Source organism: Triticum dicoccoides, chromosome 3A (assembly GCF_002162155.2).
Source record: "Triticum dicoccoides isolate Atlit2015 ecotype Zavitan chromosome 3A, WEW_v2.0, whole genome shotgun sequence".
In the NCBI taxonomy this organism is placed as follows: Eukaryota; Viridiplantae; Streptophyta; class Magnoliopsida; order Poales; family Poaceae; genus Triticum; species Triticum dicoccoides.
In genome coordinates, this window is record NC_041384.1 from 40908395 (window position 1) to 40920635 (window position 12241).

The following is a 12241-nucleotide window of genomic DNA, read 5'->3' on the forward strand; positions in this document are numbered from 1 at the left end:
GTCTCCCTCCCTGGTTGGCCCCGCTATGAGCCGCCGCCGCCGCCCCGGCTCTCTTTTTTTCATTTTTTCATATATGTATTTTTACTAAATTTTCTATTTGAACATTTCTTAAAAAAACAAAGCAATACTACTTTTTTTGAACATTCTCTGTGAATTAGGTTAGTGCATTAGATGTTAGGTTAGTGTGCATTTTAGATTAGTTGAATTAGATGTTTTTTAGTAAGTGTTTAGTAGAATTAGTTAGAAAAATAATAGAACTAGTTAAACTGGTTTATTTTTAGCAAGTACTACTTTATTTTATTTACAGTAAGTGCTTAGTAGTTGAACTAGTTGATTTAATAAAAACTATTTTATTTTACTATAGAAGTAGTTTATTTTTAGTAAGTACTATTTTATTTTATTTATAGTAAGTGCTTAGTAGTTGAACTAGTTGATTTAATAAAACTACTTTATTTTACTATAGAAGTAGTTTATTTTTAGTAAGAAAATTAATAGAACTAGTTTATTATTTTTAGTTAAAGCAATTATTCCCGCATCGACGTCGACGATGCCTATCCCGCATCCTCATTGTCGACTCGGCGGAGAAGGCTTGCTTGATCAGAGGGGCCATGTCCGGGACTGGGCTCCGCCGGGCTGGTATTGGGAGGTTCTATCTTTCGGGGGGCATAGCTTGGCGAGGAACCAGCCCGTCGTTGACCCGAACCTTGTTTGGTGGCGGTCGCGTGGGCCACTGACGGTGCCGAAGCTTTCGGACAACGCGGAGGTGGTACGTCACCGTGTCAGCGACGAGGACGAGCACGTCCGTCGCTACATGGTTGCGTTGGAGGACAGGTTCGACAATACTTGATAGGTTCTTCAGGAATCTCACTGCAGCTATGATCCTGTGATGGTTCCTTCTGTTTGGGTGTCAACCGCCTGCGCCGATACCCGTCGGGCGCTTCGGTTCTAGCTGTATTAGCGATGCTATATGTATGATACTATTCGAGGTGTATTAGTGATAATATTCGACGATGTACGGACGCAAGAGATGATGTAGTTTTACTTATTGAACGCATGCTAATTTGAATACTAATTTATTTTATGATTTGGTTTTGCTTATTGAATTCTCAAATTGGAAAACTACTACTACTTTGAATGCTAAAATTAAACGCTCGATATGTCCTTTTTAGAAAGATAATTAAACGATATTTCGGGTTGACTTTAAGTGTGTCGAGGCTTCACCATATATGAGAGAGGACGAAGAAGCCCGACTGTTGTCGTGGGGGGTTGTTTCTCCTTCTTCTCCGGGTGCTAGACCATTGTTATGCACGACCATCACCGACGGTCGCAAATGTCAGAGAGGAATCAGTGAGGGAGAGTCTCCACCATATAGACTCGGCAGACCGATAGTCAACCCGTGATGAATAATAATGATCTATTTTAATTTTTATAGTACATATATTGAATTGTACAGGTTTAATCTTTGAGTTATGAACATAGGAAATGTCATCATCGGACGACGAAAGTCTCCCGGGGGAGTGCTGCTGGTGCAACAACGACCGAGGTCTGTGCGACAGGCCTCACCTGGACGAAGATCGGCGGTTCAGCATGAAGCTCCAGGAGACTTCCGATGTTGAAACGGTACGCAACGACGAAAAGTGTTTTTTTCATAATTAAGCATGACTTCAACTATTTCAGCGTGTAATTTTCATCTTTTACAATTCGAGTAGCTTATCCCATGCCATGCAAGACGCTATGTCTTGGAGAGGATGGATTTAGAAGACCACGAAAATTTCGAAACAAAGAAAATTCACCTAAGGACCCATCATGATGTGGATTTCGTAGTAAATATGTATAATTCTGAGAGCGTAACCCATTTTAATTGCAAAAATTGGAAAGCACTTTTCAAGATGTATGGTTTTTGTGAGGGTATGCTTGTCACCATGGATCTTGGTGATCCTGACATTGACCAAGACAATATGGACATTTGGGTCCTTATTGATACGCTTTCAATTCTACCTTTATGTGAGTTTCTCAAACATAGTTATTAACTAATTTATATTGTCCATTTCGAAAAAGTTCACAGCTTATTTCCATTGACAGCTTATTTTCATTGTTCAAACGATATGCGGAACATGGTTATGTCCTACACCGATGGCTCTGAGTTAACTTATCAGGAGAAAAATCATCTGGTCGCATTTTGTACTGATCTTGAGAATTACAATATCTATAATAAAACTCCTCCACATTATGATCAATACGTGCCACTAGTGCACATGTTGAACTACGGTAACATCCATAGAGATGCTATGGTAAGATTTTTTTACTATTACGACATCCGTGCATCTTTTGCATAAATTTTTTAAAACTTAACTACATTTCTAACTACGAAGTTATTACTATGTTTTTCAACAGAAAATCCCGGATGATTGTGTGCCTCATCTGATGTATCAGAATGGTCGCCTTGATGTTCTGAACATACAGCTAGGTCGTCCTACGAATCTCACCTGTCCATATTGGATTTCTAAAAAAAGTGGAGACATGAAAATCACAGAATAGAAAAAAAAATTATGGACAGTCATAAGGAGGTACTTGGAAGCAAAAGGAAGCGAAGCGCAAAAATTGGAGACAGGATGATCTCCATTCTCCATGATGGAGAGTCAGGGCCTATATTGTTTTATGCCATTTTACCTTAAAGAGGGTATTTAGGTCCTACCTCATAATGATCATGTGCTAAGAACAATTAAGTTGGGTTGGTTCAATGACTATGAGGATGATGATCGTATGACTTGTTATTAATAACGAGTAGAAGTTGTATGATGATGATTAGTAGGACTTGTTATTATGATGAAGCATGATGCGAGCATGAAGAATTTTTTTATACATCAGTGGGTGAAATGAGCATGGATTGGATTGAAGTGAAGGCAACATGTGATGTATGTCGAAAGTAGTACTAATCCAAACTTGATCAAGTTAGGATATTAGTATTATTTTCGACATGCACCACACATATTGCCTTCAATACAATCGAAGCCATGTTTAGGCATAGTAGTAGCGTTGGTAAACTAAGCACGGAGATAAGAGAGAACACTTCTCTCTGTTAGCTAGGTAACACCCTGAATTAACTCCCCAAACCCCCAAAACCACCCTCTTTCAAAAAAAAAACCTCAGCTCCTGCCAGCTGCTGACGCGTGGATGCCTTTTGGTCCCGGTTGGTAGCAACCGGGACCAAAGACCCTCCTGCTTGGGCTCGCCGCAGCGGCCACGTGGAGGCCCATCTGTCCTGGTTGGTGTAAGAACCGGGACTAAAGGTATAGGACTTTAGTACCGACCCTTTAGTCCCGGTTCCCCAACCAGGACAAATGGGCCCTACGAACCGGGACAAATGGCCCTTTTCTACTAGTGACTCCTGCACCTTGGCAAAGTGGGACTTCTTGCCTCCTGGCATAGCGTTTGAGATAGTCTTCACAAATGTAGACCATCTCGGATAGATGCCATCAGCTAGGTAGTACCCCTTATTGTAGTGCCGCCCATTGACCTCGAAGTTCACCGGAGGAGAATGACCTTCAACAAGCTTGACAAAGATAGGGGAGCACTGCAGCATGTTGATGTCATTGTGAGTTCCTGGCATACCAAAGGAGTGCCAATCCAGAGGTCCTGTGTGGCCACCGCCTCAAGTACCACACTGCAACCGCCTTTAGCGCCTTTGTACATCCCCTGCCAAGCAAATGGGCAATTCTTCCATTTCCAGTGCATGCAGTCGATGCTTCCAAGCATCCCAAAAAATCCTCTTGCTGCATTCTGTGCTAGGATCCGAGCAGTGTCTTCCGCATTGGGTGTTCGCAAGTATTGCAGTCCAAACACTGCCACCACTGCCCGACAAAACTTGTAGAAACACTTAGTGGTCGTGGACTTGGCCATGCGACCTCACCGCGACTTTTCATTGCTCGCCAGCAGGACGGCGAGGGCGGCGAGGACCATGAGATGTTCCTCTTCCTAAACGTCGGCCTCGGCTTCCTCCTCCAGCAGCGCGGCGAGCGCCTCCTCGTCGTCCGAATCCATTGCCGAGGCAGGCAAATCGCCGAACACCTTGTGGGCGCGGTGGGCGCGCACCCGCCGCTACACTGCCCCTTCGCGTCCGGAACACAGGAAAAATCGCCCAGCCGGTGGTGGAGAGGCTGCCTCGGCGAAACCTTTACTCTTTTTCCGGCAGGGAATGAGCTATCTAGCGGTGGTGGGTTGTGGGCGGCGCCGGGATCAGCCGGTTGGCGGCCAAGCGCGCGGGGGGTGGGAGGCGAATCTGGACGATAGGCTTAACTTTTCGCCTGACGGGGTGGGCCAGATGTCCTTTTCCCTTGCACCGGAGCCCACGAGTGCCCCCCAGTGCGTCGGGTTCGGCCTGCGATGGCCGGGCCCAAAAAGGGCCGAGCCAGCGGATTTCGGCTTTCTGGAGGCGCGACTGAGGCGTTTTTTCAGCGCCGGCGCGGAAAAAATCGCCTAGGGGGCCTTGTTGGGGGCGCGGCTGGAGATGCTCTTAGAGTCATAGCCGAACAGAAGCCCAATCCTGCCGCTTCCCTTACCCTGGTCAAAGAACATCATTAAACAAAATTACCCTTTCCAATTAACACACGCCTTTGTCTAAAAAAACTAACACACGCATGAGGATTCATAAGCGGCGCTGGGTGTTGGGTCGTCGGCCGCCGCAGCGGACAATGCTCGACATCTTGGGGATTCGGCGTGCGCCACACCCAGTCCCATGCTCTTAGCAGCCGAACCGCAATGGACAAGGCAGCCGCGACGCCTTTCGTACACAGGTTCATGGGGCAGGGGCGGACGCGAGGCCAAGGCGCGACAGCAGCGTGGCACGACGGCGGACGCGAGGCCGAGGTGCGGCAGCGTCATGGCATGGCAGCGGCGTGGCGCGCCGTCCTTCAGTATCTGGGGCGGAGCTTAGTTTAGTCAAGCGGAAGGCCCCTATGGTACGTTCGGCCCGGAATTAATTTTTATGCAACGGCTGCTTAATTGCTCCGGCGCCCTTCATCACGACAGTGACCTAATTGGGTGCATCGTCAGCTATATTGCAGTGACGGGTACAAGTATGCGTGTCATGGCGTCGTCAGCCGTACGGAGAAGTATGCTGGCATTCGGTCGGTGACGAACTGAAGCTGGTGGCGGGCAGAGTTAAAATGTCCAGCTATAATAGTAGGCACAGTCTGCAACTGATAACTGTACGATTTTCCTTTAATCTGAACTAGAAGCGCGTTCTCTTAGCAGAACTTGTATATTTAGAATGTTTGAAATGGGTTCAGGTACCTGACCAGCAAAAACATACTCCACACAAGGAGACACTCTGTCCTGTATAATTCCAAGTTATGAGCTAGGCATAAATAGTGGGTGTTGCCTCGTGAGCTCCTCATATGGGCCAACATCCATGATAGCCTATATTTTCTTGAGTCCAAAGAAGTTGTTCAGAGCATAAACCCAAAATAATGCCTTTAGCCATGTATCCTTTGGCACTACTGAATAAATTTTCATCCAGGCAAGCAACAACTATTTCACGAATATGTAGCTTCAGATTCAAAAAGCAATTCCTGAGATGTTTTCTTTTTTTTTAGCAAATCCGAATTTCCCCGAGTCTTGACTAAAAGTGATAGCCTGACATTTCTATGTACATTATTGTTCTCACTAAATAATGAATTCTGTTCTTTTTACAATGCTGTGAACATGTCTTTCATGTGGACGAGGATCCCCTAACATGCTCCATCCTGCCATTGAGACACTGACATATGGGTCCCATCAACCGCGGGGCCCACTTGTCAGCGATTGAAAGGTAGGGAAAGGCAGGGTTAACTACGTCAGAGGATCTGTGTCCCTTTCATGTATGTTGGTTCGTCTCTTTCTTATAGGAAGATGCAACGACTGTCAAGGCTACCGAGGTGCTGCCCCCAGCTCCAATAATGGATACTAGTGGTCAAGATGGGGCTGATGACTCACTCTTAAATTGGCATGCAGAGTTTGAGCCGCAGCATGATAAACCATTGAGGGCCGTCAAAGGCGTCCTCACGGCGTTCTCAGTTTTTGGTGGATAGTATGGAAGAATGCATCACATCATGCCTTACACACATGGGCTTGGAAAGAAGCCCAGCAGTACTAGTAACAACAAGCACACCTTCAGAGCCAACCTGCTTGGTTCCTACTCGTCTTATGGTGCTGACACGTCACACACGCCGAAGTGTGTCTGCCGTGGATAATCTTGATGCTGAGATCACACCGTCTAAGGAATAATCGATGCTAGTGTCCTTGGAGCCCATAGTTCAGGAGGTATTATTTATGCAGATGGCGCACTTGCCTATCCCACATCTACATTATCTGAAGCATTCATTCAAAATCTTTAGAAAGCATGGTTAAACAATGGCACAATTCAACTGAAAGCCGAGACATCTCATCGCGATAAGCTACTGATATGGGTGCGTGCACTGTTAGTGTCCAAAGGTGATAGAAACATCTTGGCACGTGCTGGAATTATATGCGGCATCCTGGGATCGCTGTATAAGATCCCATTAAAATGGTCGTTGATACAAGCTTTTTTATCCTTCTGAAACTCAGGTCACACCTTGGTGACAACCCAGCCAGAAATGGGATTTCCCCTTTTAGGGGTACAGGATTCTATGGGGATCCCATATCAGGACGTGTGTATGATGAATACGTCCCAGATTCTTGTTTTCAAGATGAGGTGGCAGCTGCACTATTTTTTGCATATACAACAATGCGCAAAAGCAAGATTGATAGTGATAGTGGGGAAGATGGCCTTGTTAACCTGAATGGGTTGATTACTTTTTGATGGATACGGCAGAATTGGATAACAGCCACCCTAAATTCCTCTGCCTCCAAATTTCTATGCTGATGTTGATGACCCACTTCTTGAAAGGTTAAATTTCAGAATGAGTGATGACAGTGGAAATTCAAGGCCTTTTGGTGTGTACTTTTCAAACCAAGTGACGCGGTTCAATGGCAATTGTTTAAGGGCACATCTTCATGCCGCTTTCATAGCTGCTTGGTTGTGTTCTTATTGTGGGCACGGTAAGAACACAACCGAGCAGCTACGAAAGCGGCACGAAGATGTGCCCTTGAACAATAGCGCTAAAAGGGGAAATCCCATGCATCTCTCCCTGGGTTGTCATCAAGGTGTGACCTTCTGAGTTTAAGAAGGATAAAAAAGCTTGTATCAACGACCATTTTAATGGGATCTCATGCAGCGAGCCCAGGATGTCACGTATAATTCCATCACGTGTCAAGATGTTTCTATCATCTTTGGACACTAACAGTGCACATGCCCACATCAGTAGGCTTATCGCGATGAGATGTTTCGGCCTTCAGCTGAATTGTGCCATTGTTTAACCATGTTTTCTGAGGATTTATAATGAATGCTTCAGCTAATGTTGATGTGGTATAGCCAAGTGAGCCATCTGCACTAAATAATACCTCCTGAACTGTGGGCTCCAAGGGCACTAGTATCGAGTATTCCTTAGACGGTGTGATCTCAGCATCAAGATTATCCATGATAGCCACACGACGGCGTGTGTGACGTGTCAACGCAATAAGAGGAGTAGGAACCAAGCAGGTTGACTCTGAAGGTGCACTTGCTGTTACTAGTACTATTGGGCTTCTTTCCAAGTCCATGTGTGTAAGGCATAATGTGATGCATTCTTCCACACTATCCATCAAAAACTGAGAACGCCGTGAGAACGCCTTTGACGGCCCTCAATGGTTTATCATGCTGCGGCTCAAACTCTGCATGCCAATTTAAGAGTGAGTCATCAACCCCATCTTGACCACTAGTATCCATTATTGGAGCTGGGGGCAACACCTCGGTAGCCTTGGCAGTCGTTGCATCTTCCTGTAAGAAAGAGACGAACCAACATACATGAAAGACATGTTCACAACATGTAAAAAGAACACAATTCATTATTCAGTAAGAACAATAATGTACATAGAAATGCCAGGCTATCACTTTTAGTCAAGACTCGGGGAAATTCGGATTTGCTAAAAGAAAGAAAACATCTCAGGAATTGCTTTTCAAATCTGAAGCTACATATTCATGAAATAGTTGTTGCTTGCCTAGATGAAAATTTATTCACTAGTGTCAAAGGATACAGGGCTAAAGGCCTTATTTTGGGCTTATGCTCCCAACAACTTCTTTGGACTGAACAAAATATAAGCTATCATGGATGTTGGCACATATGAGGAGCTCATGCGGCAACACCCACTATTTATTCCTAGCTCATAACTTGAATTATTAGTGCTAAATTATACAGGACAAAGTGTCTCCTTGTGCGGAGTATGTTTTTGCTGGTCAGGTACCCTGAAACCATTTCAAACATTTTGAATATACAAGTTCTGCTAAGAGAGAACACACTTCTAGTTCAGATTTAAGGAAAGTGGTAAGTTATCAGTTGCAGACTGTGCCTACTATTATAGCTGGGCATTTTAACTCTGCCCGACACCAGCTTCAGGTCGTCACCGACTGAATGTCTGCATACTTTTCCGTACGGCTGACGACGCCGTGGCACGCATACTTGTACCCATCACTGCAATATAGCTGACGACACACTCAATTAGGTCACTGTCGTGCTGAAGGGCGCCAGAGCAATTAAGCAGCCATTGCATAAAAATTAATCCCGAGCTGAAACGTACCATAGAGGCCTTCCACTTGACTAAACTAAGCTTCGCGGCGCGCCACACCGTTGCCATGCCATGATGCTGCCGCGCCTCTGCCTCGCGTCCACCGCCGTGCCACGCCGCTGCCACACCTTGGTCTCACGTACGGCCCTGCCCCATGAACCAGTGTGCCAAAGGCGTCGCGGCTACCTCGTCCATTGCGGTTCGGCTGCTAAGGGCATGTACAATGGTTGATAAGATAGTCTTATCTTAAGTTTTGCATGTAATTAGAGATGACAAAAAAACATGTCTACAATGGGTCATCTCTTAGCCTTATCTTCAATAATTAGTTGTTCCTAAAAACATGGTGAGACAAATTGTGCTAAAAGATCATCTCTTGTCGTCTTTTAAATAAGATAAGACAAGTCTTCTTTTGTGATTTCTCTCTCCTTCACCTCATCATTTATCCTACGTGGCAGTCTTAAGATAGAACCATTGTATATGCCCTAAGAGCATGGGACTGAGAGTGGCGCACGCCGAGTCCCGAGGATGCTGAGCATTGTCCACTGTGGCGGCCAGCGACCCAGCGCGGCCCATGAATCCTCAGGCGTGTGTTAGTTTTTTTAGACAAGGGCGTGTGTTAGTTTTTTTGAGAATTAGGGGCGTGTGTTAGTTGGAAAGGGGAATTTTGTTTATGAAAGTTCCTATGTCGTTTGACCAGGGTAAGCGAAGCGGCAGGATTGGGCCCTGAGTCTAAACTTGAACTATTGGCTTAAGTTGGATGAAAAGATTACGGCTGGCCAAACGGCCCATGACGCATACTGATTGATCTGAGTACTATTATCTGCTCCTTAAAACAAAAAGGTACCAGTACTAGTACGCTTTCCTCAAAAAAAAAACAAACAGTACAAGTACGCATATATGCTAAACTCTACCAATCTGTGAAGGGTACATGAGTTGCAATAAGGATATTTTGATCAAAAATCCTGCATCAATATAGCAGAAGTACCAATGATTTACCTGAGAGCAGACATGTTTCTTGCTTTTGGAGACACCACCAATGGAAAGATCTGACGGCCGCCAGATGCCTCACGTTTTTCTTCCTCTCATTTATTACGACCAGATAAGTTGCGCTCGCATAGAGGCTCGTCTCAGTAACTAACATCTTTTTTATAATGCTCTTCTTCATGGCTACGGTTTTCACGATACTGATGCCCGGTCGGGCGCCTATCCCGTGGATCCTCAATCTCTTCAAAGTCTGGGTCAAAAGAAAGTGATGCATGGCAGAAGTTCATGTAACCGCCCGATCTCCATAGCCACCTCGGTCAGCGTAACCGCCCCGATCCGCATAGCCACCTCGATCGGCGTAACCGCCCCGATACGCATAGCCACCTCGATCGGCGTAGCCGCCCTGATGCCCTCCTCCTCGAGGTGGTGCAGCGCCCCTTTGGTTGAAACCACCCCGCGTGTCAGATCCGCGAGGATATCAAGACACCGTCAGCTGTTCCTAAAGCAAAAAGAGCAAAACCATATGAGTACTACTGAAAGGTGCACAAGATCGAATGCCCTAAAAAGGAATTTATTATGGGCAGATTATGAGGATATACGCTAAGCAATCTGGTGTGCCGCTAAAAGTACAGTTTTATTCCTTCGTTAGCACTTCGGCCGCAATACCAGATTTTCTAAGTATTTTCTAATTGTGTATGTGTATTGCACAATTGAGGGATGAAAACTGAATTACCTGACGTTGCTGCAATGTGCGGAGCTACGTACATGGCTAACGCCCAGGCTTTAGCTCCGTATATATACCTCTCACCAACGACAGCAGCCAGGTTTGTTTGCTGTTATGAGGACCAGTAAAATCTCATGGATCCCATTATATCTCAGCATGGGATGACATCCCGGTTTAAACAAGTTGAGATAACAACCAATCGCCTTGGTTTGTTTTCACATCTTAACAGAAGCGTGCTTGGCCAGCACGACAGCACGACAGCACGACAGGAAGTTCGTAGCAAACTTCCGTTGGTGATTATATATATATCTTTTGTGGCCTCCTCTGCCACAGAGTTGCCCCTTTCTCATTAGGCCGGGCCTTCCAAGCTAAGGCCAGACTTGTCGTGATTACTAAAAAAAAAAGTGTGTGGATCAATTACTCCTTGGTAGCCAGATTCAAAGGCCCATGCATTAAAAAAGAGAGATATCATTCTCAAATGAGGAGTGCTACGCGTCGGCCGTCGGATCTTTCTAAAAGATCCGCCGGCTTGCGAGTCGTCAGATTTGGCACAAATCTAGCACCGAGTGCCTGAGTCGTTCTTCATTTCTGCAACATACATAGTGTTGCAAAACTATTTTTGCAACAACGGTTATGTTGCAGAAAATATTTGTAACAAAGGTTGTGTTGTAAATTTATATTTTTACAACATAGGTCATGTAGCGGGTTTTTTTTTTGCAACAAAGCTTATGTTGCAGATTTTTTTATAACATTGTTTATGCTGCAAAAAATTTAACTGCACCATTGATTTGCCACTGCAACATTCCCCATGTTTTAGAAACATGAGCGATGTTGCAAGATCTTGAGTTGTGGTGCGTGGGACTAGACTAAGAGCAACTCTAGCAGACCCCGCATTTTGCCGAACTGTAAACTGTGTTTGCAGGTCACGCGGGGGTGCTTATGCAGGCTGAAAAACGCGGCGGCAGAACAGAAACCGCAAACAAACCCGTAATATTTTAAAAAAGTTGTTTCGCGGGAGAAATTTAAGCAGTAGCTTGCCGGAGCTCGCTCGCATAGATGGTTCTTCTTCGCATAATAAGTTCGTACACTCCACATACATACATATTAAAGGTCAGAGATGCTAGACATGGCCTACGCTACCGCACCACTACAACAAAATTGAGCTCACCGGAGCTCTTGCGGTAGCTGCCCATCGGCGGCGATCAGTCGGAGTCGGAGTCAAGGTCGATGTAGAGCTTCGCCTGCTCCGCCTTCATCACGCGCAGGTCAGTCTCCTTCGATGCGTGCGCCTGCGATACCATGACGCCTGTCTCGAAGAAGAGCCGCTCGTACTCGAGCTCGCGCCGGATGCGCTCTTCCATCTTCTCCTGCTCCCTCGCCGACTGCTCGAGGACGACGCGCTCGAGGAGCTCCTCCTGCCTCGGGGGGAGGTAGTCCTCGGGCCCGATGACGCCTCGGCGCGGCGGCGCATCGGGCACAGCCTCCTCCAGCTCTCTCTTCACCACCTCCTCTGGCCCCCTCTTTACCGGAACGAGCCATGAGCTCGATGTGCCCGTGGATGAGCACCCCGCGGACCAGTTGCCGGATGAGCTCCCCGCGGACCAGTTGCCGGAGGAGGCTTGGCAGCGACGGGCGAGCTCGAGATCGAAGTCCTCGAGCTCGCGGCGGTCGAATGCCGGCGGCGGTCGGGTACCGCGGTTGAGTCACCGACGCGCCCCCCGCTTGCGCGCGGCGTCAGATTTGGCGCGGCGGCGGTGTTCCGCCTCATCCCCCGTATTGGCCATGGAGGTCGAAGGCTCGCCGGTGGCGACAAATCGAGTGGCGCGGTGGGGAATTGGGGGCAAACACGGTTGCGGGGGTATAGGGTTTTGA

General features: G+C 46.5%; 1 pseudogene; it reads right to left on the reverse strand.

The window, feature by feature from the left end:
- The window catches only part of LOC119271855, a 20591-nt pseudogene extending 9029 nt beyond the window's left edge, over positions 1-11562 (reverse strand).
- Positions 11563-12241: the final 679 nt, after the last annotated feature.